Source organism: Hyperolius riggenbachi, chromosome 8 (genome assembly GCF_040937935.1).
Source record: "Hyperolius riggenbachi isolate aHypRig1 chromosome 8, aHypRig1.pri, whole genome shotgun sequence".
In the NCBI taxonomy this organism is placed as follows: Eukaryota; Metazoa; Chordata; class Amphibia; order Anura; family Hyperoliidae; genus Hyperolius; species Hyperolius riggenbachi.
In genome coordinates this window covers 161445894-161471086 of record NC_090653.1, presented here as the reverse complement: position 1 = coordinate 161471086, position 25193 = coordinate 161445894, and the positions used below count along the sequence as shown (strand labels likewise).

Here is a 25193-nt window from a genome sequence, read left to right as displayed (position 1 = left end):
AAAACTCCTGGGGATGAATGGCTGTAGACAGCCTCTGCAATCTGTATTGCATAAGCTAGAAACACGAAAATTGTTTGCTAAAACAAGAATTTTCGGCAAACAGTGTCATAAACAAAATGGGGAATCCCTGTTCCCCGGAGGCCACCTCAGAGTGTCAGAATACGTGTTATTTCACATGAATGGGTGGGTCCAGGGGATTAGGGAACCTCCTGCTCTGGTCACCTGGACCCACCATCTATGTGAAAAATCACTGGTTTCGCCACTCTAGTGTGGCCTCCAGCGATCGGGGATTTCCCAGTGGCCATTTTGATTGCATCACTGTTTGCCGAAATTTCTTGTTTTAAAGGCAAAATTTTCGTGTTCTCAGCCTCTGCTATACAGATGCAGAGGCTGACTGTGACCATTCAGTGGTGGGAGTTCGTCAGTGTGGGAGGGTGGTGAGATGTCCTAAGATGATACTGGCGTGGGACCACTCCTGAGGTTACAGGCGTGAGATTATCCCAAGATAAGTATCCCTGGTTAATTTAGAACAATAAAGGACTTTTTTCGTTGTCGTGTTTTTATTTCTTTTTTTAACTCTGCTGAAATGGGTAAGGGGTACCGTGTACCCCTATACTCATTTCTCCTGGGGAGGGGGCGGCTTCCGGGGTCCGCTTGTTAAAGGGGAACCCCGGATGGCACCATGAACCCCCCAGGACGTCGGCGGCCCCCACCTCCTCCTGGGGCACCGGAGGTGGGGAAGAGCCCCTTGTCCATGGATTGGACAAGGGCTCTGGGGGAGAGGGGGAGGTTGGCCGCTCCTCTCCTCCAGAGCCCCCCCATACCATGGACCATGCGGGCTGGTATAGCTCAGGGTGCGAAGCCCCACGTGGCCGGGACTCCGCATTCTGGCTATCCCAGCCTGCAAGGGGGACAAGGGGTTAAGGAGGCTTGGTAGGGGGGACCCCACGCTGTCTGTTTTCATGAAATGTATACAATATGTATGCAGTGTTATAAACTGTTCTAAATCACCTTGCTTCAACACCATCAACTTCTTATAGTTGCGTCTCACAGACTGTGAGATAACTGGACTCTCAACACAGCAAGCAGGAGATAGACTTTTCTCAGGCTTCTTCAATGTTTACGTTATTTATTCAAGAAACAGAAATACAGATAGATACAGTTCATCGTATCCTAGCTACGCCAATCTTCATGTTGCGTTACAAGCTTCTTGATTAGACTTCCTGCTGAAGTCAATCAGGCACTTCTTTCTAATCCACGTTACACTAAACTACCTATGTACAGCATACATTATATCAGATTACAGAATGGAATTAACATACTTAGAGGTCCCAGTCAGCCTTGCGAGCTAGTGCGAAAGTAAGAAGCAGAGTGAGCTCCCATAGCTCACTCAGCCTTTAATACCGACTAGGAAAGAGTTAAATATGACATCATCTTCGCCATCCCCTAGATCAGACTATTGGTGGACCCACTTGTGGTGTCATCATACACACCTACTCGATTAATAGTCAATGAGGCATTTGACCTACATGCAGGAATGTGGATATTTACAAAACATGGCTGATGTTTATTGTTCTAGTGGCGGTACATGCCCAGGTCAGGGAGACCTGTGGCCTTGTCCATAGAACAGCTTCTTGGTATGTTCTAGTTCTGCTGACAGAACTGCAGATTTTCTCTCTAAGAGAAAATCCACTTAAAGGGCAGGTCTGCTCATCAAGCCTTTTTGACTAACTCAGTCCAAATAACTGAGGCTTACTTAAATTATAACAATCCCCCCTAAAAAGGCTTGACCCGCAGATCCCAGCTTCTGAACCTCACCGTACCTGGTTTCTTTCCTTTATGTTTCACTTTTCGATGTTCGTGCTCACACAACTTCTCTGCTCTCGGCGGTTATCCCTGGAAGAGAGAGAGCAAGACCTCTTGGTCTTCCTGTAACCAGGCTCTCTGGGGAGGCCCTACTTCTAAGTCCCTCTATACCACATGCTCAGCATTTGCGTCACTTGCGTATCACTCACAAACTTGCATGAACACAGAAAAGTGAAACTCGTTTGTTTGTTACTCAATGGAGCAGTGCAAAAGTAAGAAGCAGAGTGAGCTCCCATAGCTCACTCAGCCTTTAATACCGACTAGGAAAGAGTTAAATATGACATCATCTTCGCCATCCCCTAGATCAGACTATTGGTGGACCCACTCGTGGTGTCATCATACACACCTACTCGATTAATAGTCAATGAGGCATTTGACCTACATGCAGGAATGTGGATATTTACAAAACATGGCTGATGTTTATTGTTCTAGTGGCGGTACATGCCCAGGTCAGGGAGACCTGTGGCCTTGTCCATAGAACAGCTTCTTGGTATGTTCTAGTTCTGCTGACAGAACTGCAGATTTTCTCTCTAAGAGAAAATCCCCTTAAAGGGCAGGTCTGCTCATCAAGCCTTTTTGACTAACTCAGTCCAAATAACTGAGGCCTACTTAAATTATAACATGCAGAACTCGGAATGCAGTAACCTGTTCTGCAGCAATGTCATTTTACACAGTTTAAAAAACATTTTTCCTATGAAACTTTAAAATCGATTTTTTCAAAAACTATAAGGTCTTTTCACATTTTTTTTTTACCATGTTCCTACTCATCTGCTTAACATACATGCCAAATTTGGTGATGATAGCATGTAAGGGGGCTTTACAATAAACCATGGAATTTAGCACTATTGACTTCAATGTAAACGCGAATTCGGTACTCGGAATTGCCGAATTTTCGGGTTTCGAGAGCTTACTCAGAACTGCCAAATTCCGATGGCAAACTCGAAATTCGGAATCCGAGAGCTCAGCCCTACTAATGACAACCCTTTGCGGCTGTTTTCGGCAAAGCGTTAAGCAGTGAGTTTGGTCTGTCAGTGTGAAGCAGTACACTACTTACACTACCTGATCGATGTATACATACGCAAGATGTTTTAAAGCACTTTATGCCTCCAATTTAGCAATGCAATGTGATTTGCCCTTTAGGGATTGTAACCCTACTCTCCGTCAAATACGTAATTTTCTGAGGGACTTTTGGCATGTATCCCACTCCGCATGCCCCCCTCCAGGTTTTAGACCCCTTGACACAACTTTTACATCACTTTTCTGGCCAGAAATAGTCCCTGTATGTTTTCAAATTCGCCTGCCCATTGCAGTCTATGGCAGTTCGCCGAGTTCGCACAAACACAAACTTTTGAGGAAGTTCGCGTTCGCAATTCGCGAACCCAAAATCTGAAGTTCAGGCCATCTCTACCACTGAGGAGGACACCTATCCATCTGTCTCAACTCCATAGGAACTGGAGACTGATGTCTGATGTCAGAGCTTCTCCAAGTATTTGCCTGGAACCGGCCAGTACTGGACTGTCCATTTGCGTTGACCCGGTAATACAGCAGGCATTACAAAAGCTAATGGACACTGACCCAGTGAAGTACCTGCAGTACATGATGGAGTGAGTGCGTGAGGAGCGTCAAGCCGCTGCTGCAGAACATCAAGCTACTGCGGCAGAACGCCAAGTGCGTGAGGAGCGCCAAGCCGATGCTGTGGAACGCCAAATGGAGAGGGATGCCGGCAAGCGGGAGTGCCAGCATCAACATGAACTGAACAAGGCCAAGGTGCAACAGTCCAGCCAGAGTTCATCATCCAGTCTCCCTGCTGAAGCAGCCGCATCACCTGTAAGTGCAAAGTTTAAATTTGCTACTATTGAAAAAAACACTGATATTAACTTGTTTTTGCGATCTTTCAAGAAAGCATGCCATCAGTATCGTTTGTCCCCAGACCAGTGGGTCAGACATCTGGCACTTTTGCTGCAGTACAAAGCGCTTGATGCTTTTGTAGAGTTACCTGTGGAAAAAGACAATGATTATGCCGCAATAAAAGACGCTATCATTGCCAAATATCAGCTGACACCAGAGGCCTATTGTAAAAAGTTCAGGTCCTGGCAGAAAAAAGCCTACGGACTCTTATCGGGATGTGGTCAGCAGTTTACTCACCACATGCCACCAGTGGACTCTAGGCCTCACCAAAATGTCTTGGAGGACCTGATAGTATTAGAACAGTTTCTGAGTATTTGCCCTGACGATGTACGGCAGCTAGAGCTGGAACGGGAGCCTGAGTCAGAGACTGCTGCCGCAGCCCTCACTGAAACCTTTGTGACTACTCGGGTGCCTGACACACGCAGAACTGTGCCATGTAGCTGGAGAGGCGGTCAGCTCAATACATTGGCAGAACCTCTTGCCCCTGTGAGCCATCCGCCACAGAGGCCACCCAGTGCAGTTGCTCCGCCCAGGCCTGAGGCATCTGAGGAGGTCACCTGTCATTACTGCTGCAAGCCGGACACATGAAGTTCGACTGTCCTGAGCGGATGCAGACACCACCAGCACCAGGACCACCAGTACCTCGCCCACGGCAGATGCAACCAGCCAGCAAACCACAGCCTGGATCTCCAGAGTTTGTTTTGCTTGCCCGCGGAAATCCGCAACCGAACCGACCAGCAGCAGCCTGTTAGAGTGAACAGCCAGATTGTCACCAGATTCCGAGACACCGGAGCAGACATCACATTAGTTCACTCACACTTGTTTCAAAGGAGAGCATCAGCGCCAGCTGATTTATTGCCCTTACTGGAGCGAAGTGCACCCTTTTATACATAGCCCAAGCGAGAGTGAAGCTCGACTGGGGGGTGGTGGTTCAAGAAAGAGTTGTTGGGGTTTTGGATGATCTCCCGGTCCCTGTGTTGTTGGGGACCGATTTGGGCAAGCTTGTGTCTTACTGCGAACCTGCTGCAACTGCCTCGACGCTCACGGAAGGAGACAGACTCTCCGCCCAGCACCAGGTACTTTACACACTGGGGGAGCACCAGGGGGAGGTGGGTTGAATGTGCCCAGTTCAAGGGTACCGGATTCAACAGTACCTGAGTCAAAGGTACCTGTGTTTGATGTACAAATTGTCAGTTGTGATGAAAATGTAACTGTACCTGTCACTGTCATTATGGCATGTGTCAATGATGTGGATAATGTCAATGATTGTAACATTGCACCTGTGCTAGCAGTCACTCAAAGTGCTGCAAGGGTTGCGGACTCAGTGCCGGACTCCTCGTCCAGTGCTGATCCCAGAAGTGAAAGCTTTCAGTCACTGACCTCATGTGACATGAGCCTGCTGGCTGAAACTGACAGTGCTGCATTCACCGCAGTCGCCGTGCCTCGCCTCCCCTCCTGCTAGACATAAGTGTGTCATCTCTGATAAGACCACGTTGACATTCACAAAATGTTCTGCATGTTTTTTTCTGCATGCAGAAAATGTGCGGTAAAAGTCCGCAAATAATGCGGAAAATTACCGCAAAAGTCGGAAATTTCTGCAAAAGATCCAAATTCACAATGAAAAGGGGCACATTATTTCTGCCTTAAAGAGACTATGTAACAAAATTTTCATCCTTATTTCTTCTATCCTATAAGTTCCTATACCTGTTCTAATGTGCTCTGTCTAACTGCAGCCTTTTCTAGTTGCACAGTGGCTGTATTATCTCTGTTATATGATCTAATCTTCTCTCCTCTGTTGGCTCTGTCGGGCTAAGGCAGTCAGGCTGGAATGTGCTGTGCTGCTTGTGATTGGATAGAAGCTATACACACTCTCTCCAGCCCCCTGCACACTCTGTATGACTCACAAACTGAGCTACCCTCAGCCTATCACTTGCTATTTTTTTTGGTTTGTAAACACTGCATAAAAATGGCAATTACAAGCCAGGATTGCAGCAGGGAGTGGCAGAAACAGCACAGGAGAACATAATGTATAGAATGGTATGCTTTTTATTTAAGAATTTTAGAGTACAGATTCTCTCTAGAGACTCTGAAGTGAGAATAATGCCAGCTTTTTACCTGCTATTTAGTTTAAGCAGTATGAGGAGAATTGAAACGCCACATTCCCGCTGCAAAACGAGGGCTTTATACCCCCCAAATCCCGGGACAAACATCCACGACTTTCAGGCAGAGCTTTGAGCTGTAGCTCTGCCTCTGATGACGTCAATCTGCGCGCGGATCTCCGCCTCTCCCCGACCCCTCTCTGTGAAGGAAGACTGAGAGGGGTGGGGAGAGGAGGCGATTGACAACAGTAGAGGCAAAGATACAGTGCAAAGCTCTGCCTCTTTCAGGAAGCGATCCCCTCATTTTGCCCCGGGGATTTGGGGGGCATAAAGCCCTTGTTTTGCTCCTCATACGGCTTAAAGAGAACCCGAGGTGGGATTTAATTATGTTAGTGGGGTCAGGGCCGGATTTGTACTCTTTACCGCCCTAGGCCACTGTCACCAGCCGCCCCCCTTCAGTATAGGTAGCGAGATGACCCCTCCCCCTTCTTTCTAGTATAGGTAGCCAGATGACTCCTCCCCCTTCCCTCTAGTATATGTAGCCAGATGACCCCTCCCCCTTTTCCTCCAGTATAGGTAGCCAGATGACTCCCTTAATCCCTCCTTTTTCCACACCCCCACCTTTTTAGTATAGACAGCCAGCTCGCCTTCACACCGCAGTAGCCATCAGTGTCACTCATTTCTCCACTCGTCTCCAGTGCAGAAGCTTCCTCTTCCCCAAGTCCATAGCCGCTGGCCACAATGCAAGCGTGCACAGAGAGCAAGGTGGCTGCTGCACAGGTGGCTAGCAGCAGAGTACTGCGGTCAGGCACTCGCCTGATCTCCCTGCATTGCAGCATTTGCAAGCTTGCAAATGCTGCACCAGTTTAGCCTGCTGTTTTGGTGCCCCTGCTTCTGTGCTGCCCTAGGCCATGGCCTAGGTGGCCTTGGCCTAAATCCGGCCCTGAGTGGGGCACAGAGGCTGGTTGTGCACACTAACACCAGCCTCTGTTGCCCTATGGTGCACCTCCAGGACCCCCCTGCGCGCCGCTATCCCCTCTGCAGTGCTAGCGACACACAGCGTGTCGCCAGCACAATGTTTACCTATGCCGTGTCTGTTAGCGCCGCTCCCCCGACTCCTCTGTAACGGCGCTACCCACCCACATCCCTTCCCTCCCACTGATTGGAGGGAAGGGACGCGGGCGGGTAGCGCCGATACAGATGACGCAGGGGAGCGGTGCTCACTGACACCGCATAGGTAAACATTGTGCTGGCGACACGCTGTGTGTCGCTAGCACTGCGGAGGGTATAGCAGCGCGCAGGGGGGTCCTGGAGGCACACCATGGGGCAACAGAGGCTGGTGTTAGTGTGCACAACCAGCCTCTGTGCCCCACTAACATAATTAAATCCCACCTCAGGTTCTCTTTAAACTAAATAGCAAGTATATTTTGCTTCCCATTGACTTAAATGGAGTCTGGAGGCTTCAGTGCTGTGTTTGCTGGACTTAAGGTGGGTACACACGTCAGATAAAAGTCTTTGGAAAATGAAAGATCACAGACCAATTTTACCCCCTTTCATGTAGTATGAGAGCCATACCTACACAGTCTATTCTATCGAGCTGAACTCCCCATCAGATAAAAATCTTTGCAAGATGCTGCACACAAAGATGCTGTACACATGCAACAGATCAGTATCTGCAAAAGATCAGTTCCTGCAAAAGATCCGTTCCTGCAAACCGCATTCATAGTCTATGATATCTGCAGATCTCATACACACCTTGTTTAACGGACAATTATTTGTAGACCAGATCCACCAGGTTGGATCTTCAGATCGGCAGATAATTGTCTGATCTGAAGATGAATGTCCATTAAACAATGTGTGTATGAGGATCTGCAGATATCATAGACTATGAATGCACTTTGCAGGAATGGATCTTTTGCAGGGATTGATCTTTTGCAGACACTGATCTGTTGCATGTGTACAGCATCTTTGTGTGCAGCATCTTGCAAAGATTTCTGTCTGATGGGGAATTCAGCTCCATAGAATAGACTGTGTAGAGCATGGCTCTCATACTACATGAAAGGGGGTAAAATTGGTCTGTGATCTTTCATTTTCCAAAGACTTTTATCTGACGTGTGTACGCACCTTTAGACATTTTTGGGGGGAATCATTTTTTAATGCAACTTTTTTTCCGCATGTTTATCGCAAGTTTAATGCCTGTTTACGCACGTTACATGTTACAGCACTTTTTTCCCGCAATATACCCGCATGCGGAAAACATGCGGAAAAATTATAGTGAATGTGGAAAAAATTTGGAAATTACCGCCGCCGGTAATTTAGTGGTAAAAAATCCTTTACCACATGTCTGATTGTGAATAGAGCCCATTGTGGGCAAAGTGAATCAGAACTGTTCAGCATCCTGGGATTTGGGTGATATGTAGCCTGAACAGTAATAATGGTCATGTCTAGGAGAACTTCTGGAGAAGCATGTGATCGGTTAAGTCAGGTGATAAATATGCAAGTTTCTGATTTGCTAGTCATGATGATGTACTACAGCAGAATGTGACCACAGCAAATCAGAGCTTTGCAAATCTATCAGGTAGGGATAAGGTCAGAATGGATTCCGAATTGATGTTAACTTAAAATCATTCGGAATCCAAGCGCTAATTAGTGCACCTGTGGAGGAATTAATTTACCCAGGGTTCCTTCTTCTTTAATCCGTGTCACGTCGCGTTCCAAGTCGAGTCACATGACTAACACGCTTCCTCTTTCAACTCAGAAGTAGGGAGCTTGTTAGTCAAGTGACATATACTTGGAATGTGACGTGACACGCAATTAGACACGGATTAAAGCGGGATTGTCATTATAAAAATCAAATTTCAACAGCAACTGGTCTGAGTGTATTAAGTGATAAAGATGCTAATCCTGCATTCAAAACTTTCAAAACTTTTTCTGCTGTTGTGATTTGGAGTTATCACATACTTATGGAGCACTTGCCCTTTAGTAGTCATAGTTACATAGTTATTTTGGTTGAAAAACCACATACGTCCATCGAGTTCAACTAGAGAACAAAGTACAACACCAGCCTGCTCCCTCACATATCCCTGTTGATCCAGAGGAAGGCGAAAAAACCCTTACAAGGCATGGTCCAATTAGCCCCAAAAGGGAAAAAAATTCCTTCCCGACTCCAGATCGCAATCAGATAAAATCCCTGGATCAACATCATTAGGCATTACCTAGTAATTGTAGCCATGGATGTCTTTCAATGCAAGGAAAGCATCTAATCCCCCTTTAAATGCAGTCAGTGCCAAACAGTTGCATGCTGGGGGTTCTTTTTATTTATAATATATACCTCCTCTTCCCTTTATTTACCTGCTTAGCTTCTTATCTGAAACACGATCACCTGCTCACTTGTGTTAACAAGCAAGGCTGAGGTGACTCAGCGATTGGAGGAGAAAATAAAAAAAGTAAAGGGCAGAAATGACATCAGGGATTTAGCCTAAACTGTGGGCAAAAGTACAGGGACCAGATTTTTCTGAGTTCAACCTGGGACGGACGGCCGGGGGGTGGGGGGGGGGGAGGGTTTGCTGCGCCGCTGCAAAAATGGGCGTGGCCATGACATTGTATGGTTGGAGTGAACATAATGATGTAACAGTGAGGCAAAAGAAAGCAGTGCTTCCGCCATGATGTGGTGAAACGAGGATTCGCATCATGGGTGTGCAGAAACTGTGCTATTTATTAGTATACCGTAACCCCAAAGCAGCAAATATAGGCAACTATGACCATTAAATAATAAATTAGGCAACAGTTACCCCAGACACCAGAAAATAAACGCTACGTGGGCAACATTTCAGCAGAAAATAACGCAATGTGGGCAACATTTCAGCAGAAAATAACGCAATGTGGGCAACATTTCAGCAGAAATTAACGCAATGTGGGCAACATTTCAGCAGAAAATAACGCAATGTGGGCAACATTTCAGCAGAAAATAACGCAATGTGGGCAACATTTCAGCAGAAAATAATGCAATGTGGACAACATTTCAGCAGAAAATAACACAATGGGCTCTATTCTCAATGACTTACCGCATGCGGTAAAGTACTTGCGGGAAATGTGTGACCAAAACAGCGCCATGTTGACATTCACAAAATTTTCTGCATGTTTTTTCCACATGAGGAAAAAGTGAGATAAATGTTCGGTAGTAATACGGAAAAAGTTATGTAAAAGTCGATATTTTCCGCAAAAAATCCAAATTCACAAAACAATTAAGGCGCATAATTTCTGCGTTAAGTAACGATTTATTTATCATCTACAAGCAGTAGGTGATATATTACGCTTCCCATTGATTTAAATGAAGTCTGGAGGCTTAAGTGCTGTGCTTGCTGGACTTTGAAATGTTTTTTTTTAACAATTTTTCATGCGACCTTTTTACCGCAAGTTTAATGGCTGTTAACGCACTTTTTTTTACCACATGCGGAAAACATGCGGAAAATGTTAGTGACTGTGGAAAAAATGTGGAGATTAATTTTGTGGTAAAAAATTATTTACCGCATGCCTCATTGAGAATAGAGCCCAATGTGGGCAACATTTCAGCAGAAAATAAACGCAATGTGGGCAACATTTCAGCTGAAAATAACGCAATGTAGGCAACATTTCAGCAGAAAATAATAGTACAATGGGCACTGGGCAGCATTTCACCTGCAAAAAAAGAATTTACTCACCTAAAAGAAGTCCCCTCACCCAGCCGGCCTCTGGTGTGCAGCACCCTGGACGATCTTGCTCCTGCATATCTCCCCCACTGAATGGAAGAGCAGGGCTACGGGAAGATGGCGCCCGAAGCCCTGTACTGGAGACACAAATAGTCTCCAATACAGGGCTTCGGACGCCATCTTCCCGTAGCCCCGCTCTGCCTGCCGGAAGACTATGCAGGCTGGAGCGGGGCTGCGGGCTATGAACTGGCGCAGCGTCTAATCGGACGGTGGCCAAAGTCCCGAGGCCGGGATGTCCCGCGGCTAAAAGCGGGACGTTTCCCGGGACATCGCTCAGCCTGGGACAGGGGACCCCTAATCCGGGATGCGTCCCGGCTAAAGCGGGACATCTGGTCACCGTAGCAAAAGACATGGCCCCCACCAGGAACATTTACTATATAAAATTCACTGAAATCAGAACATGGACAGTACAATACATGTTTATACGTGTAGTAAGTATTTATCTACTTATATATGTGTTTTTTCCCTGGCATAGTATGTCTAATCCTACTGCTTTAAGGAAGAAGGCACCCTGGATAAGTTAACTCCTCCACACCAGCCCAGCTCAGGTGCACTAATTAGCGCTTGGATTCTGAATGATTTCGAGTCAAAATCAATTCGGAATCCATTTGGAGCTCATCACTACCATCAGGTAATAAAACAAATCACATGCTTCTCCATGAGTTCTAGACATGACCATCACTACTCCTCAGTTACAGTGGTAAAGTACTAAAACATAGATAGGAAGCGTAGTATCAGAATTCAGTTACTTTAGTGTTATTTTGGTACTTATCCGTTAGCCGGGCGCATCCTCTAGGTGGCGACAAAACTCCACCAGAGTTACATCTTTCCCTACTATCCATGTCAGCCTGGAGGGGGAATAGTAATTAGCGCCACCTGCCGGATGCGCCCGGCTAACGGATAAGTACCGTTATTTTTGTGTGTTAGGAACTGAAAAGTTAACATTTTATGAAAAAAGTATAAAATAACCTCCTATAAGAAATCAGCAGGAGGTTTTTATTTTGTGTGTCCAGCAAAACTATAGGTAGGTGTATAGTTCCCAGCAACTAACCCACCGAGGTCTGCTCACACATCACTTCAAGGAGAACTGTAGTGAGAGGTATATAGAGGCTGCCATATTGAATACCAGTTGCCTGGCTATCCTGCTGATCCTATGCCTCCAATACTTTTTTTTTTGCACTAGACCCTGAACAAGCATACAGCAGATCAGGTGTTTCTGACATTTTAGCTGCATGCTTTTTTTCTGGTGTGATTCTGCAGGCAGATAGCTCAGCAGGGCTGCCAAGTAACCGGTATTGCTTAAAAGGAAATCAACATGGCAGTCTCTATATACCTCTCACTACAGTTCTCCTTTTAATATATACATTATATACTTCTGCTAGAGTTATTCAGGAACGGAATATACTTTCGGGCAAAATGACCTTAGCTAACATGGCCGCTAAATATTACGTTCTCCTACTAAATCAGACCTGCGCATTTCTTCCTGCTTGAAGTCTCGTCGGACGCTTGAGTGACGTTGCTGCTTTCCATAGGATAGTTCAAGGCGCTGAGAATTCGAAAACCGTTGGCGGTCTGTGACAAGCGCCGGCTGCAGAGCAGGGAAAGGACAGCGGGATCTTGCTCGGGGCGCGGCGATAGCTGGCCTAGCAAAGTGAACGTGCGAGTCTGCTGTGGACGGGGCCGCCGGGCTGATCGGTGAGTGGAGGAGCGCTGTTATCCGGCAGCTGTATCTGAAATGTTGGAACACTGGCTTCTGATGCTCAATGTCTGCTGAGGAGAGCAGCGACTTGTAGTCTCTGAATAAATAACGACCAAACGCGATGTTCATATTTGCTTATTTAGTTTTGATATATGTGTGGTCCTGGGCTTTGCAGAGTTTAGGTCACACGCATAGATATAATGTAGTGATTTGCTTTGTGTAAATTGTGCTGATTACTTTTTTTTTTCAGTGTATATCATTTTTACTTAAAGTGATGTGGCGTCCCTGGCTTGTTTTAGGTTTGCAGCATGCTTTTACCACATTCCTTTTTTGTTTTAAATCTTGTTTGATATTTAGGGTTTTAGAAGGACAACTACAATATACACATGTGTTTTTGTTTTGTTTTTTTGTCCCCTGGGGAAGTAAATTGTAACCACACTGAGTTCATGCTCCTTAGATTTGGAAGATGCACCCTTAAATGGGGAAAACAAAAATAAACTTTAAAGGAACCCGAGGTGTGAGACATGGAAGCTGCCATATTGTTTTCTTTTTAAACAAAACCAGTTGCCCGGCAGTCCTGCTGATCAGTAGTGTCCAAATTGCACCCAAAACAAGCATACAGCTAATCTTGTCAGATTTGACATGAGCCTCCTGATTTGCATGCTTGTTCAGGATCTATGCGTCAAAGCAATAAAGGCAGAGGATTGGCAGGACAGCCAGGAAATGTGCATTATTTAAAAGGAAATAAACATGTCCGCCTCCATAACTCTTTTACCTTGGGTTCCTAAAGATGCCTTTTGATTATTTCAGATTTCTGGAATGGGTGGTCGCCTTACAAATGGGCTACAGGAGGTTGTTGAATTTGTTGGTAGGTTGAATCATCCGGCAGGTGGCGCTGTTGTTGCTAATTTCAATGCTAATTTCACGTAAAAAAAACTGTGAATGAAAACGCAGCGGGTGGCGCTAATTGCATTCATAGTGAAGATAACAATAGGTGTATTAAAAAGGTGATTTAATTAAATGAGAAATAAGCTGGCGGCAATGTAACAGATCAAGCCGCCGGCTTCGAGTCTCGCTCTCCTCCCCCCTTGCCCTCTCTCGTATACATCACTGGGAGGGGGGCGTGTCCCCCCAGAGTCGTTCGTCGCAATAAAACAGGCATGATTACCTGCCACGACGAACGACTCTGCGGGGACACGCATGGCCCCCCCAGGACTCTAAACGAGAGAGGGCAAGGGGGAGGAGAGCGAGACACGAAGCCGGCGGCTTGATCTGTTACATCGCCGCTGGCTTATTTCTCATTTAATTAAATCACTTTTTTAATACATCTATTATCTACACTATGAATGCAATTAGGCGTTTTCATTCACAGTTTTGTTATGTGAAAATGGCATTGAAATTAGCAACAACAGCGCCACCTGCCGGATGCTAACGGATAAGTACCCAAAGTTCTTTGGTGGTGGTTTTTGATTTTTTTTTTTTTTTTTTTTTGACTACAACATTTTATACTATACTGTTAGGTTCTAAAGGTGGTTGGCTTTGCATCAGGAAGGCAACACACATGATTGCATGCCAACTGTGTTAGTGTGCATTGCACTGCTGATCCCATTCACAGCAGTGATGGGACAGTGCTGCATTTTGCAAAAAAGTGTGCAGCGGTGCAATATTGCAACGCACTGATGCTCAGTGCATAAAGCAGGAACGTCACAGTGCAGTCTATGCACTTCTGATGATCTTGTGTATCGTAAACTATGAGATGCGTATGGAGTTGCGTTAAGTGTGAATGAAGCCTGATCTAACAAAAATGTATATTTGTACATAAAGACAACTTTGTGTGTTATGGCCAGAACCTAAAGTCTGTCCACTTTGGGTTCTGACCAGTCCAACTGGGAAATGGCCAGCTGATGTGCCAATACATGAAATGTGGAGTTTTCGTACTGTGGCTGGTCAGAACGCACCCTGACCAGTCCTTTCTGGCCAAGTCCCGAAGTGCCTTCTCCAGCCTTTCCAAAGCTGCAGCTTCTTTTATGTGTCCTGAAGTTGGCAGGAAGGGGAGGACTGCTACTGGCTGCAGCACAACGGGTTCAGCTGGCCCGGAACAATGTTTCCTCCCCCTGCTGCAGGTTATAGATCAGGCTGCGTTCTGGCTAGGCACAGTCTGAATAGTACACATTTCGTGTCTTGGCTGCATCACCTGGCCGTTTCCCATTTTAACTGTCCAGAACTTGAAGTGGCCAGACTTCATGTATAAAATGGATCTCTAGTTGTTTGTAATTAGGGTACTGTCAGTATATATTACCTGCAGAAGTTGCTAATCCTCCGGTGTATGAGGACTCTCTGAACGACATGGGAAGTGCCAGGACTGATACTTCATTTGAATTTACTGCTGAGAATTGGAGTAAAACTCTTTAGCCTTTCATGACAATAATTTGATAAAGACTGAATTCTGTAAAATCCCAGCTGGTTGGACTGTTGGATGCTGAGAGGAGCAGCACTGGAGGACTTCTTTCCAGCAAGTTCTGAACTTGAAGTAAGACAAATGCCTATTTTATTTGGCAAGTGCAACAGTTCTCCTAACCAGGGCTGTGGAGCAGCCATGGGTTCGGATTCGGGTGATCCGGATAGTTGCTATCCGGATTTCACCCAGTAATTCTGTGCGGGCTGGTCAAGCTTACCTGTCTGACGACGTCTTCTTCGGTCCGTCCCTCGGCGCCTCCCACAATGCGCTCCAAGCGGCGATCATGTGATTACAAACACTTCCTCCTTCCGGGTTGAAGGAGGAAGTGTTTGTAATCACATGACGCGCGTGGACCGCATCGTGGGAGGTGCCGAGGGACGGACCGAAGAAGACGTCGTCAGACAGGTAAGCTTGACCAGCCCGCACAGAATTACTGGGTGAAATCCGGATAGCAACTATCCAGATCACCCGAATTTGAGCCCATCGCTGCTGTGGAGTCAGACAAATTTTAGGGTACCTGGAGTCAGTCTTAAATGTACAGACTCCTAATAAATTTTAAGGCGAACCTAAGCTGACCTGTAAAAAAAAAAAAAAAATGTTCACTTTCCTGGGGCTTCTACCAGCTGCGCTGTGCCCACCATCATTCCACGATCCTTTGGTCCCCACAGCAGCCACTCTTTCATTTGGATGCATGGCCCGCGTGCCTCCTGATCATGCTTCCGTGGACGGGAGTGCTCTGAGCAGCTCCCAATGACAGCAGCACGATCGAGGAGGTGTGCGGCAGGGCTGTGCATGCGCAGTGGCTGTCGAGTCACCGGCCCAGAAGATGGGCACTGTGGGGGGCTAGAGGATTGTTCAGTGACGTCGCGAGCAGTGGCTGGTGGAAGCTCCAAGTAAGTGAAACTCATTTTTTACAGGTTGGTTAAAGAGACCCTGTAACTGAAAAAAATGTCCCCTGAGGGGTACTTCTTGGGAGGGGGAAGCCTTAGGGTCCCAATGAGGCTTCCTTCTCCCCTGTAGCTGCAGGCAATCCAGCGCTGGCTCCCCTGAAGTCTCCTGCAATCCTTGCTCGACAAGCCTTACAAGCTAGATTTATTTACCTTCCCTGGCTCCAGCGGGTGGAGCTGTTGCGGCTCTCAGCAGGCTCTCAGCACGGAGATGGGCGGAAACGGCCAATCTCCGTCGGGTCCACACTACTACGCAGGCGACTTGCGCTTGCGCAGTAGAGTGGCCCGACAGCGATCTGCTATTTCTTCCTTTCTCCGAACGTAGAGCTGAACCTGTGCTGGAGCCAGGGAAGGTAAATATTTACATCCCTGCTGTTCGGAGGGGCACAGTGAGACCACCGTGGGACACAGGAGGACGGGGGAAGCCTCGATCGGATCCGGAGACTTTTCCCACCCAAGGTGAGTACTCCCCAGAGGACCTTTTTCTCGTTACAGGTTTTCTTTAAGGTTCCCTTTAACTGTAATTTAAAGAGACTCTGAAGCGAGAATAAATCTCGCTTCAGAGCTCATAGTTAGCAGGGGCACGTGTGCCCCTGCTAAACCGCCGCATACGCGCCGCTAAACGGTGGTCCCTTCACCCCCAAACCCCCCCACTGCGACACTTGGTCGCTCCTGGAGGCAGGGCTAACGGCTGCAGCCCTGCCTCCATTCGCGTCTATCAGCTGCGTATCGCCGCCTCTCCCCCGCCCCTCTCAGTGAAGGAAGACTGAGAGGGGGGGAGAGGCGGAGATACGTGCTGACAGACGCGCGTGGGGCAGGGCTGTGGCGGTTAGCCCTGCCCCAACCAGGAAGCGCTCCCCCGCATTACGGAGGGGATTTGGGGGGACAGGGACCCTCGTAAAGCCGCGGGATAGCGGCGGTTTAGCAGGGGCACACGTGCCCCTGCTATATATGAGGTCTGAAGCGAGATTTATTCTCGCTTTAGACTCTCTCTTTAAAAGAGAAACTAATGCAAGCGCAGAAGAGTTGAGCCACTGGCGTGGTCGCGATCATTACGGGCAGCCAGTGGGACAACGCGAAGGACCGGGGCTGCAGTGAGGGACTGAGATGACTGCTAGGGGCTGGAAGAAGCTCCAGATGAGTAAAATCTGTTTAATCCTGTTTGCCTCGGAAGTCTAATATCAGAGCTACATATCTGATTGTTTAACCCCCCTACCGACCGCCTAAAGCCAATCGGCGTCGGGAGGGTGGCAGCCCCAGGACCACCTAATGCTGACAGGCGTCATGTCCTGGGGGGGGGGGGGTTTCGGGAGATCATGCGCACTCCATCAGTCTCCCAGTGGCGATGGTGAAACCACTGCCTGTTTACATACTACAGCCCTGTGATCTATGGCAGCGCTGTACTGGGGACAGCCGTGTCACTCGGCTGTTCCCGGAGAGGCACAGAGAGGAATCCCCACTCATAGGCTGATGCCTATGAGAGCTGATCGCTAGGATTGGGGGGGGGGGGGGGGTGTTAAAAAAAAATAGCAACATTTTTAATAAAAAAAAAAGCCAAACAAACATGCCAGCAGGGAACAGAGCCCACTAACAGAAAGCTCTGTTGGTGGGCAGTTTGATCCAACTGTTGGATTGACTTCTTATCAGTCTTATCAGCTTTGTTGAACAAAAGCAAAATACTTTCCTGATACCTCCACGACTCCATACTTCCTGGGTTGGCTCCTCCCCTTGACCCCTATAGGACCTGTACAAATCTATAAATAAAGGTCATCAGTGTTCTCCCCAGAATTTTTTTCCAGTCGGGTGGCATGAAAAAGTAGCCGGGAGGCATAAAAATCAGAATCAATTTATTTTCGCCAAGTAAGTTTGCGCCTACAAGGAATTTGTCTTGGCTGTTGCTTAACAAACAAAAACAATACAAGGACAGACAGTGTGTATATTACAAGTCAAGGACATTATAAGTATAGTGGCAGTAAGCAATGTGAGAATTGTTCATTTTCAGTTCTGTGCTGATTACTTACGAAGTCCTAGCAGCTCTAGCGGGGTTCTCATTTAGTATGGCTACCGCTTGAGGAAAAAAAAGCTGTTCCTGTGTCTAGAGGTTTTGGTAGCGATTGACCGGAATCTTACTCCTGAAGGCATGCGCTGGAAGATGGAGTGAGCTGGGTGAGAGGGGTCAGAGGCAATTTTGGTCGCTCTCTTTCTGCATAGTAGCCGGGTGGAGGGAGATGGGAGAATGCAGGGCCAGTGCTTCTGTGAGCAACTATGCTTACAGCATAGGAGGTGGTGAGCCGATAACAGCCAGGTGCTCACCAAAACTAGCCGGGTGGAGCACCCGGCCAAAAGTGCCTGGGGAGAACACTGATCATGACCCTACACGCCTTACACTTTTTTTTTTTTTTTGTCCTCAGACACTATAGGATCCATGGATAGTGGTAGATGCCTTTATTTTATATTTTATGTATCTAGGTTTATATCTTATATCTTAACCTGTCTTTGGCTCATTGAGCACCTTACCCTATTTCCTGGCGGTATAAGAGTGCCCTATGGCTACTAAATGTGCCTCTATAGGCCTCTTAGGATCATTTCGGCATTATAGCAGGCTAAATGCCTGAGGGGATTCCTGTGTGCTCGTTTCAGGGCGCGCTTTAGCCTACCTGTGTGGCTCTGTCTTCTATAGGTGGATCTGTGTAGAATCATAACCTGCGTTTGAGGTACAGGCTATGGCGGCTGATCTTCCGGTTATGCGGCTTCTAGCGTCCGGAAGTGACGATTGCGCGATCGCATGCCACGCTTCATGACTTGGCCGAGTCTTGCGGCTGCCATGTTGAATATGGGCATCCGTGCCCTCTCATGCGTCTGGACGCAGGGAGGGCGGTCTATTTAAAGCAATCTATGCCGCTCCTAAGGTTCTATCTTAAAGGGGACTGAAAAAAAATGCTTATATCTTAGAGTACATAATGTGGATAAAGGAGAATCGATCTAGTAGACCACGGTGCATCCCGCCGATAATATTGTTCCAGGACCATCTGCGTAAGATTCCATCTTTAAGAAGTTTAAAAAAAAAAAAAACTTTTTTTTCCTACAAGTTTATGTGAAGCAATTCAATAATTGCTTATATCTTGTAGAGTACATAATGCGGGGCAAACAGAATTGAGATCTAGCAGAGCACGGTCCAGATCGAGATCAAGACCAAAGAAGCATAAGTCAAAGAAACATCATCACAGGTCTTCTCGGTCAAGGTCAAGATCACGCTCCAGAAGAAAGCATTCTTCCAGATCAAGTCATCGACCTCACGAATATAGAAGCAGATCACCTTCTCCGGCCCATAGACACTTACCCGATAAAGATCAAAGTTGGGCATGTCCAAAGCCGGCAACGCCGGCCAAAACTGTGTGCGAGTCATGCTTCAGCCAGCTTGCAAAAGCGCAAGAAAATAAGCTGCTGGTTCCTGTCTTCTCACTGGGATATATTCTCTGTTGGTTTGTTCCTTAAGAAAAACTGGAACATTATCGCAGCAGATGGTATATTAAGAGTATTGTCTGAAAAGCCTCTATTTACAGGAAGGCCCCGGTACTTAAATCCACTCTGGTGTCTAGCTACATTGAACCCTCCAGGATGTCCGGGAGTGACACGCTGGGACAAAATTGATTTTTTTTCCATGTAGAAGCTGCATGGGATGCAGAGAAGCAAAGGCCATACGTGGGAACCACATTGTATCAAGAAATACCAACAGAAGCTGTAAGATTAAACAATGCATAACCTGCAGAACGGCCTAGTGCACACCAGAGCGTTTCTGCTGCGGTTTGCAATCCGCTTGCGGGTGCGGATCCGCTAGGGTAATGTATTTCAATGGGCTGGTGCACACCAGAGTGGGAGGCATTTTGCCGAAACGCATACTCCCGGACTGCTGCAGATTTTGGATTGCGGATGCGTTTCTGCCTCAATGTTAAGTATAGGAAAAACGCAAACCGCTCTGAAAAACTGCACTTCAGAGCGGTTTGCCAGGCGTTTTTTGTTACAGTAGCTGTTCAGTAACAGCTTTACTGTAACAATATATGAAATCTACTACACCAAAAACGCTTCACAAAACCGCAAAATGCTAGGTGAAACGCTACAGAAAAAGAAGAAAAAGCGTTTAAAAATCTGCTAGCATTTTGCGGATCTGCTAGCAGTTTGGTGTGCACCAGGCCAACAAGAGTAGTATACATCCTATGGTGTCCCTGTGGACTAGAGTACATAGGGAGAACTACAAGGGAGCTGTTGAAACGCATTAGGGAACATGTGAATAACCTCCAAAAAAGGATTGGAAAGCCAGTGTATCCAATCACTTCAGAACACATCATAAGAACCCAGCAGGATTAACCACTTCCCGACCGCCTAACGCACAGAGGCGGCCGGGAAGTGGAGCCCTGAAGGACCGGCTCACCCACAGAGGCGGCGGTCCTTCTAAGGGCATGGGCGGAGCGATCGCGTCATCCGTAACGCAATCCCCCGCCGGCGCCTGTCACCGCTCGCCCGCCGCAACATCCCGCCGGCTATACGGAAGCGCCAGCGGGATGTTAACCCCGCGATCGCCGCATACAAAGTGTATAATACACTTTGTAATGTTTACAAAGTGTATTATACAGGCTGCCTCCTGCCCTGGTGGTCCCAGTGTCCGAGGGACCACCAGGGCAGGCTGCAGCCACCCTAGTCTGCACCCAAGCACACTGATTTCTCCCCCCCCCCTGCCCCAGATCGCCCACAGCACCCCTCAGACCCCCCTGCCCACCCCCCAGACCCCTGTTTGCACCCAATCACCCCCCCTAATCACCCATCAGTCACTATCTGTCAACGCTATTTTTTTTTATCTCTTCCCCCCCCCCCCCCCTGCCCACTGCCCCCTCCTGATAACCCCCCCCCCCCCGTGTACTGTATGCATCTATCCCCCCTGATCACCTGTCAATCACCCCCTGTCACTGCCACCCATCAATCAGCCCCTAACCTGCCCCTTGCGGGCAATCTGATCACCCACCCACACCAATAGATCGCCCGCAGATCCGACATCAGATCACCACCCAAACGCAGTGTTTACATCTATTCTCTCCTCTAAACACCCACTAATTACCCATCAATCACCCCCTATCACCACCTGTCACTGTTACCCATCAGATCAGACCCTAATCTGCCCCTTGCGGGCACCCAATCACCCGCCTACACGCTCAGATTGCCCTCAGACCCCCTCCCCTTATCAATTTGCCAGTGCAATATTTACATCTGTTCTTCCCTGTAATAACCCACTGATCACCTGTCAATCACCCATCAATCACCCCCTGGCACTGCCACCCATCAATCACCCCCTGGCACTGCCACCCATCAATCACCCCCTGTCACTGCCACTCATCAATCAGCCCCTAACCTGCCCCTTGCGGGCAATCTGATCACCCACCCACACCAATAGTTCGCCCGCAGATCCGACGTCAGATCACCTCCCAAGGGCAGTGTTTATATCTGTTCTCTACCCTAAACACCCACTAATTACCCATCAATCACCCCCTGTCACTGCTACCTATCAGATTAGACCCCTATCTGCCCCTAGGGCACTCAATCACCCGCCCACACCCTCAGAATGCCCTCAGGCCCCAGCCCTGATCACCTCGCCAGTGCATTGCTTGCATCTATTCCCCCCTCTAATCACACCTTGAGACACCCATCAATCACCTCCTGTCACCCCCTAGCACACTTACCCATCAGATCAGGCCCTAATTTGCCCCGTGTGGGCTCCTGATCACTCAGCCAAACCCTCGGATCCCCCTCAGACCCCCTTCCGATCACCTCCCCAGTGCATTGATTGCATCTATTTTCCCCTCTAACCACCCCCTGAGACACCCATCAATCACCTCCTGTCACCCCCCCTAGCACTCCTATCCATCAGATCAGGCCCAATACAACCTGTCATCTAAAAGGCCACCCTGCATATGACCGGTTCCACAAAATTCGCCCCCTCATAGACCACCTGTCATCAAAATTTGCAGATGCTTATACCCCTGAACAGTCATTTTGAGACATTTGGTTTCCAGACTACTCACGGTTTTGGGCCCGTAAAATGCCAGGGCGGTATAGGAACCCCCAGAAACGGACCCCATTTTAGAAAAAAAGACACTCCAATGTATTCTGTTAGGTGTATGACGAGTTCATAGAAGATTTTATTTTTTGTCAAAAGTTAGCGGAAATCGATTTTTTTTTTTTTTTTCACAAAGTGTCATTTTTCACTAACTTGTGACAAAAAATAAAATCTTCTATGACCTCGCCATACACCTAACGGAATACCTTGGGGTGTCTTCTTTCTAAAATGGGGTCACTTGTGGGGTTCCTATACTGCCCTGGCATTTTAGGGGCCCTAAACCGTGAGTAGTCTAGAAAACAAATGCCTCAAAATGACTTGTGATTAGGACGTTGGGCCCCTTAGCGCACCTAGGCTGCAAAAAAGTGTCACACATGTGGTATCGCCGTACTCAGGAGAAGTAGTATAATGTGTTTTGGGGTGTATTTTTACACATACCCATGCTGGGTGGGAGAAATCTCTGTAAATGGACAATTGTGTGTAAAAAAAAAAAATCAAACAATTGTCATTTACAGAGGTATTTCTCCCACCCAGCATGGGTATGTGTAAAAAATACACCCCAAAACACATTATACTACATCTCCCGAGTACGGCGATACCACATGATTGGCACTTTTTTGCAGCCTAACTGCGCTAAGGGGCCCAAAGTCCAATGAGTACCTTTAGGATTTCACAGGTCATTTTTGTTTCAAGACTACTCCTCACGGTTTAGGGCCCCTAAAATGCCAGGGCAGTATAGGAACCCCACTAATGACCCCATTTTAGAAAGAAGACACCCAAACGTATTCCGTTAGGTGTATGGTGAGTTCATAGAAGATTTTATTTTGTCACAAGTTAGTGGAAAATGACACTTTGTGAAAGAAAACCAATTAAAATCAATTTCCGCTAACTTGTGACAAAAAAATAAAATCTTCTATGAACTCACCATACTCCTAACGGAATACGTTTGGGTGTCTTCTTTCTAAAATGGGGTCATTAGTGGGGTTCCTATACTGCCCTGGCATTTTAGGGGCCCTAAACCGTGAGGAGTAGTCTTGAAACAAAAATGACCTGTGAAATCCTAAAGGTACTCATTGGACTTTGGGCCCTTTAGCGCAGTTAGGGTGCAAAAAAGTGCCACACATGTGGTATCGCCGTACTCGGGAGAAGTAGTACAATGTGTTTTGGGGTGTATTTTTACACATACCCATGCTGGGTGGGAGAAATACCGCTGTAAATGGACAATTGTGTGTAAAAAAAATCAAAACATTGTCATTTACAGAGGTGTTTCTCCCACCCAGCATGGGTATGTGTAAAAATACACCCCAAAACACATTGTACTACTTCTCCCAAGTACGGTGATACCACATGTGTGGCACTTTTTTGCACCCTAACTGCGCTAAAGGGCCCAAAGTCCAATGAGTACCTTTAGGATTTCACAGGTCGTTTTGAGAAATTTCGTTTCAAGACTACTCCTCACGGTTTAGGGCCCCTAAAATGCCAAGGCAGTATAGGAACCCCACAAATGACCCCATTTTAGAAAGACACCCCAAGGTATTCCGTTAGTAGTATGGCGAGTTCATAGAAGATTTTATTTTTTGTCACAAGTTAGCGGAAATTGATTTTAATTGTGTTTTTTCACAAAGTGTCATTTTCCGCTAACTTGTGACAAAAAATAAAATCTTCTATGAACTCACCGTACTTCTAACGGAATACCTTGGGGTGTCTTCTTTCTAAAATGGGGTCATTTGTGGGGTTCCTATACTGCCCTGGCATTTTAGGGGCCCTAAACCGTGAGGAGTAGTCTTGAAATGAAATTTCTCAAAATGACCTGTGAAATCCTAAAGGTACTCATTGGACTTTGGGCCCTTTAGCGCAGTTAGGGTGCAAAAAAGTGCCTCACGTGGTATTGCCGTACTCAGAAGTAGTATAATGTGTTTTGGGGTGTATTTTTACACATACCCATGCTGAGTGGGAGAAAGATCTCTGTAAATGGACAATTGTGTGTAAAAAACAAAAAAACAAATTGTCATTTACAGAGATATTTCTCCCACCCAGCATGGGTATGTGTAAAAATACACCCCAAAACACATTATACTACTTCTCCTGAGTACGGCAATACCACGTGAGGCACTTTTTTGCAGCCTAACTGCGCTAAGGGGTCCAAAGTCCAATGAGCACCTTTAGGCTTTACAGGGGTGCTTACAATTTAGCACCCCCAAAATGTCAGGACAGTAAACACCCCACAAATGACCCCATTTTGGAAAGTAGACCCTTCAAGGTATTCAGAGAGGGGCATGGTGAATCCGTGGCAGATTTCATTTTTTTTTGTCGCAAGTTAGAAGAAATGGAAACTTTTTTTTTTTTTTTTTTTTTCACAAAGTGTCATTTTCCGCTTACATGTGACAAAAAATAATATCTTCTATGAACTCACTATGCCTCTCAGTGAATACTTTGGGATGTCTTCTTTCCAAAATGGGGTCATTTGGGAGGTATTTATACTATCCTGGAATTCTAGGCCTCATGAAACATGACAGGGGGTCAGAAAAGTCAGAGATGCTTGAAAATGGGAAAATTCACTTTTTGCACCATAGTTTGTAAACGCTATAACTTTTACCCAAACCAATAAATATACACTGAATGGGGTTTTTTTTTATCAAAAACATGTTTGTCCACATTTTCCGCGCTGCATGTATACAGAAATTTTACTTTATTTGAAAAATGTCAGCACAGAAAGTTAAAAAAAATCATTTTTTTTGCCAAAATTCATGTCTTTTTTGATGAATATAATAAAAAGTAAAAATCGCAGGAGCAATCAAATAGCACCGAAAGAAAGCTTTATTAGTGACAAGAAAAGGAGCCAAAATTCATTTAGGTGGTAGGTTGTATGAGCGAGCAATAAACCGTGAAAGCTGCAGTGGTCTGAATGGAAAAAAAGTGGCCGGTCCTTAAGGGGTAGAAAGCCCTAGGTCCTCAAGTGGTTAAAATGTATAGCCCTGGAGAAATATGTAAAAATGGAGAGGATCCAACTTCACTAAAGAAATATCCAAGGCAGAAGGAAGATGGATATTCAACTTGAAAACCTTGACTCCTGATGGATTGAACATAGGATTTGATCTTAACTGTCACATATCTAATGATTGATTATGCAACAAGTTTATGGTCCATTTTAAAGGTCCATACATCTATTAATATGCACTTGACATGAATGAATTCATGTTATATTCAACCACTAACACCAAGGAAAGTGACAATTTTACATTGATCCTAATTGTTTTAGAATGGAATTGGTTGCGAATATGTAATGTTTTAATGTAAACCATGCCCATTATGCGATCGCGGGAGGAGAGCCTATCACCAGCAGTTAGTAACTAGGTATAGTG

General features: G+C 46.5%; 1 protein-coding gene across 1 annotated transcript in view; it reads left to right on the top strand.

The window, feature by feature from the left end:
- Positions 1–12164: 12164 nt before the first annotated feature.
- The window catches only part of KIF4A (kinesin family member 4A), a 114828-nt gene continuing 101799 nt past the window's right edge, over positions 12165–25193 (top strand). The window contains exon 1 of the mRNA XM_068247632.1: positions 12165–12316. The gene's annotated coding sequence lies outside the window, so the exon portion shown is untranslated. The remainder of the gene's footprint in view (positions 12317–25193) is intronic.